At 37.0% G+C, this 6005-nt stretch overlaps 1 pseudogene; it reads left to right on the top strand.

Moving 5' to 3' along the window:
- The first annotated feature begins 640 nt into the window (after nt 1-640).
- On the top strand, nt 641-1347 carry LOC136306471 (protein YIPF1-like; annotated as a pseudogene).
- The last annotated feature ends 4658 nt before the right edge of the window (nt 1348-6005 follow it).

Consider the following 6005-nt stretch of genomic DNA (forward strand, 5'->3'; position numbering starts at 1 on the left):
GAGTAGCAGAATGGATTAAAAAAGAAAATCCAACTGTATGCTGCCTACAAGAAACACATCTAAGCAACAAGGATAAAAACAAATTCAAAGTGAAAAGGCTGGAAAACAATACTCCAAGCAAATAACACCCAAAAAAAAAAAAAAAGCAGGCATAGCAATATCATATCTAATAATGCTGACTACAAGACAGAAAAAGTACTCAGAGACAAAAATGGTCATTTCATAATGATTAAGGGGACACTGTATCATGCAAATGGAAATGAAAAAAGAGCTGGGATAGCAATATTCATATCTGACAAAATAGCATGTAAAACAAAGGCTATAGTAAGGGATACAATAGGTCACTACATAATGATAAAGGGAGCAATCCAACAGGAGGATATAACCAGTGTTAAGAATTTATGCACCTCATATAGGAGCACCTAAATATATAAAGCAGATTTTGATGGACAAAGAGCGAGATGGACAGCAATACTATTATAGTATTATAGTATTTTGCTCTTCACCATCCTCAAAGCCACCTTACTCAAACCCCAGACTCCACTTCCTTATCCTTCTATCTCCAGGTTGCACCTAGTCTCTAAACACACAAGCTCTGCAAATTTGCTTTCTAACAATTGGGATAAGACCCACTGACTGAATGGCAGTTGTAGATGACTTGTGGTTATATATCCACAGCAATCTAGATCTTTATGGTCCTTTTTGGATTTGTGCCACATTGGCCTTTGCTTTAGCAGTTAGTGGGAATCTTTCCAACTTCTTAATCCATCTGGGAGAGAAAACATACCCTTATGTACCCAAATTCCGAAAAGTGTCCATAGCAGCCACAGTTATCTATGCCTATGTGTGGCTGGTTCCTTTTGCACTCTGGGGTTTCCTCCAGCAAAATTATAAACATAGTTTCCTATTCTTTTTTGGAGAATGTGTGCATCAATGGATATTCACTTACTTATATCCCCACAGCGATACTGTGGATTATCCCCTAGAAAGCTGTCTGTTGGATTCTAGTAATGATGACCCTGAACATCTTAGGCTCTATCTTGACAATAAAATTTTGTCCAGCTGTCCATGAGGATAACTGGTGTGTCTCATTGGCTACAATTGTGACAATTGTGTTGCTTCACATGCATCCTTCTGTAGGATGCTTGGCATAACATTTTGGTGTACCAAATATGGACCATCTCCCAACAACCACAGTTGTTCCAAACCAAATAGATGTAGCAGCCCAGTTCAGGTAAAGAGAAAAACCTCTTTTGTTTTATGGAGTGTGGTTCTTTTGGACACAAAAGCCAACAGGAAAGTGATGTAACGGCACCAACTGCTGACATCTGGATGGTGCCACACTGAAGCCTAATTACCTCTTCAACAAACAAAAATTAATGTTGGTCAGAACATGTGTCTATCAGCTCCTCTCTCTCACCAGCCCATGATCATTGTGACTATGCACTGTTTTGGAATTAAATACAAAGAAGGGGGTTATGTGTGCTCATGGGCCCTCCCATTTACCTCTCACAATCATGTGATGCACTTCACATTAAGTACACCCTTAACCTGAAATGGGTCCATCCTAACTTCTGGTGTTTTTCCTCTAAATTGTGTACAGATTTCCTGGATAAGCCTCTCCTCTCCTAATGTTTGCCATCCTAAAGTGGCCAGTGTGAACTTTGGTATGAATTCTTTGGACACCTGAAATTTGTCTTTGGTGATCTGATACTGGAGAACTAAACCTCACTGTGGCAAAATAAGCACCTTTTTTGAATAAATTATGAAAATTATTTATATTTCATCTTTTAAAACCCAGAACATGCCTGACCAGGTGGTGGTGCAGTGGATAGAGCGTCGGACTGGGATGCAGAGGACTGAGGTTCGAGACCCCGAGGTCGCCAGCTTGAGCGCGGGCTCATCTGGTTTGAGCAAGGCTCACCAGCTTGAGCCCAAGGTCGCTGGCTCTAGCAAGGGGTTACTCGGTCTGCTGAGGGCCCGCGGTCAAGGCACATATGAGAAAGCATTCAATGAACAACTAAGGTGTTGCAACGCACAATGAAAAACTAATGATTGATGCTTCTCATCTCTCTCCATTCCTGTCTGTCTGTCCCTATCTATCCCTCTCTCTGACTCTCTTCTCTGTCTCTGTAAAAAATAAAAATAAATAAAAAATAAAACCCAGAACATAACAAATTTCACTTTCTGGAAAGTCAACTTATTAGAAATATATGAAGTGCATTTAATACAAGGAAATTAGTTTCCTGGTACCAACAGTGAGATGGACATGCTCTCTTTAGTTCCCTCAAATAAAGGTTTTGTTAAATTTCTCTGTAAAATTAGACCCAGAGCAACTCAATTCAGAAATGTCTGAGTGAACTCTTCCCCAAAATACAGTAACAAAGCTGACTTTAACATCTGTGCCCAAGCAACAGTACATTAGGAAAAATTACTTTTCATAGTATGATGTTAGTGGGGAATTTCTGGGTGTTTTTAATACCCCAATAACATCAATGGATACATCATCAAGACATAAAATTAACAAAGAAATAGTGCCCTTAAATGACATACTAAATCAACTGGATTTAACTGATATCTTTAGAACATTTTTCCCCAAATCAGCAGAATACACATTCTTTTCAAGTGCTCATGGTACATTCTCTAGGATAGACCACATGTTAGGACACAAAAGAGTTTCAATAAATTTCAGAAGATTGAAGTCATATCAAGCATCTTCTCTGACTACAATGGCATAAAACTAGAAATAAACTACAATAGAAAAACTGAAAAACATTCCAACACTTGAAGGCTACATAGCATGTTATTAAATAACAAATGGGTTAAAAATGAGATTAAGAAATAAAAAATTTCTTTGAAACAAATGAAAATGAACATACAACAACCCAAAATTTATGGGACACAGCAAAAGCAGTCCTGAGAGGGAAGTTCATAGCATTACAGGCATACCTTATGATGCAAGAAAAAGGTTAAATAAATAACCAAAATCTGAACATAAAAGAACTAGAAAAAGAACAAAAAATAAAGCTCAGAGGAAGTAGAAGGAAGAAAATAATAAATATCAAAGTGAAAATAAATGACATAGAGGCTAAAAAAGTACAAAAGATCAGTTAAACCAAGAAGCTGGTTCTTTGAAAAAGTAACAAGATTGACAAAAGCATTTAACCAGACTTTTCAAGAAAAAGAGAAATAGGACCCAAATAAATAAAATTAGAAATAAAAGTGGACAAGTAACAACTGACACCTCAGGAATATAAACAATTGTAGGAAAATTCTATGAAGACCTATATGCCAAAAAATCAGATAGATCAGTGGTTGGTAAATTCATTAGTCAACAGAGCCAAATGTCAATAGTACAATGATCGAAATTTCTTTTGAGAGCCAAATTTTTTAAACTTCAACTATATAGGTAGGTACATTGTTATTAATTAGGTTATTCCTATGCTGGCCTTTGCTAAAAACATCCTCAATCTGACTGAGCCACATGTGGCTCATGAGCTGTGGTTTGCTGACCACTGACCTAGATGAAATGGATACATTCCTAGAAACATACACTCCTCCAATACTCAATCAGAAAGAATCAGAAAACATAAACAGACTAATTACAACAAATGAATTTAAAACAATTATCAAAAAGCTCCCAGCAAACAAAAGTCCTGGACCAAATGGCTTCACAGGTGAATTTTACCCAACATTCAAGAAAGAACTAACACTTATCCTTCTCAAACTATTTCAAAAAATTCAAGAGGAGGGAAGACTTCTAAGCTCATTTTATGAGGCAAGCATTATTTTCATTCTAAAACCAGGTAAAGACACTACAAAGAAAGACAACTAGTCTTTCAAGTAATCCCTTCCACATGCATTTCACTTTTCACAGTCCAACTATATTGTGAACTTTTAAATTGTATATTTCTAATTTTGTATCGAGGATTATTCACTATATTGCAGGTCTTTGCAATATATAAGTATTGTTATATATTTATTATAATTATCTTTGCAATAAAATAAGCATTTTCTAGCTTAAAAATTGAAAACTATAAAAATATATGAAATATATTAATTAAAACATATTAAAAGAATTAAATAAAAATAAAGCCTTAGCCTGACCTGTGGTGGCACAGTGGATAAAGCGTCGACCTGGAAATGCTGAGGTCACCAGTTCGAAACCCTGGGTTTGCCTGGTCAAGGCACATATGGGAGTCGATGCTTCCTGCTCCTCCCTTCATTTCTCTCTCTTCCTCTCTCTCTCCTTTCTAAAATGAATAAATAAAAAATAAAATAAAAAATACCTTTAGCCCTGGCCGGCTGGCTCAGCGGTAGAGCGTCGGCCTAGCGTGCGGAGGACCCGGGTTCGATTCCCGGCCAGGGCACACAGAAGAGGCGCCCATTTGCCTCTCCACCCCTCCACCGCACTTTCCTCTCTGTCTCTCTCTTCCCCTCCCGCAGCCAAGGCTCCATTGGAGCAAAGATGGCCCGGGCGCTGGGGATGGCTCTGTGGCCTCTGCCTCAGGCGCTGGAGTGGCTCTGGTCGCAACATGGCGACGCCCAGGATGGGCAGAGCATCGCCCCCTGGTGGGCAGAGCTTCGCACCTGGTGGGCGTGCCAGGTAGATCCCGGTCGGGCGCATGCGGGAGTCTGTCCGACTGTCTCTCCCTGTTTCCAGCTTCAGAAAAATGAAAAAAAAAATACCTTTAAAAAATAAAAAATAAAGCCTTAAAATATATATAAACAATAAAATAAATATAAGGCCATTACTTTGAAGATTTTTGCCTATTGCAGGGGGTTCTGGAAGCCAACTCTCATGATAGATAAGGGACCACTGTATAAGCCAATATTCCTGATGAGCAAAAATGCTAAAATTCTCAACAAAATATTAGCAAACCAGATCCAGCAATACATTAATAGGAGCATACATCATGATCAAGTGTGATTTATTCTGGGGATGCAAAGCTTGTACAATATTTGCAAATCAATAAATATGATTCATCACATAAACAAAATGAAGGGTAGAAATCACAGGATTATATCAATAAATGCAGAAAAGGCATTTGATAAAATCTAGCACCCATTTATGATCAAAATTCTCATCAAAGTGGGAATATAAGGAACATACCTCAACATAATAAAGGCCATCTATGACAAATTTGAAGCCAACATCATACTCAATGGGCAAAAATTAAACGCAATCTCTATAAGATCAGGAAAAAGACAGGGGTGCCCCCTTTCGGCACTCTTATTCAACATAGTTTTGGAAGTTCTAGCCACAGCAATCAGACAAGAAGAAGAAATAAAAGGTATTCAAATTAGAAAAGAAGTAAAATTTTCATTATTTGCTGATAACATAATACTGTACATAGAAAACCCTAAAGTCTCAGTCAAAAAACTACTGGACCTAATAAATGAATTCAGCAAGGTGGCAGGATGTAAAATTAATATTCAGAATTCAATGGCATTTTTATATACCAACAATAAACTGTCAGAAAGAGAAATTAAAAAAATAGTCCCTTTCACTACTGAAACAAAAAAATGAAGTGCCTAGAAAAAAATTTAAGCAAGGAGGTAAAAGACTTGTACTCATAAAATTATAAGACACTAAGAAAATAAATCAAGGAAGATACAATAAGTGGAAGCATATAACATGTTCATGGATAGAAAGAATAAACATCATTAAAATGTCTATATTACCCAAAGCCATCTATAGGTTCAGTGCAAGTCTTATTAAAATACCAAATACCACAGATCTAGAATACAAATTTCAAAAATTTATATGAAACCAAAGAAAAACATGAATAGTTTCAATAATCTTGAAAATGAAGAACAAAGTGTGAGGTATCATACTTCCAGATATCAAGTTATACTACAAGGCCATTGCAATCAAAACAGCTTGGTACTGGCATAAGAACAGCCACAGAGATCAATGGAACAGAACAGAAAACCCAGAAATAAATTCACACCTTTATGATCAATTGATATTTGACAAAGAAAGGAAGAGTATACAATGGAGT

Source organism: Saccopteryx bilineata, chromosome 5, assembly GCF_036850765.1.
Source record: "Saccopteryx bilineata isolate mSacBil1 chromosome 5, mSacBil1_pri_phased_curated, whole genome shotgun sequence".
Lineage (NCBI taxonomy): Eukaryota > Metazoa > Chordata > Mammalia > Chiroptera > Emballonuridae > Saccopteryx > Saccopteryx bilineata.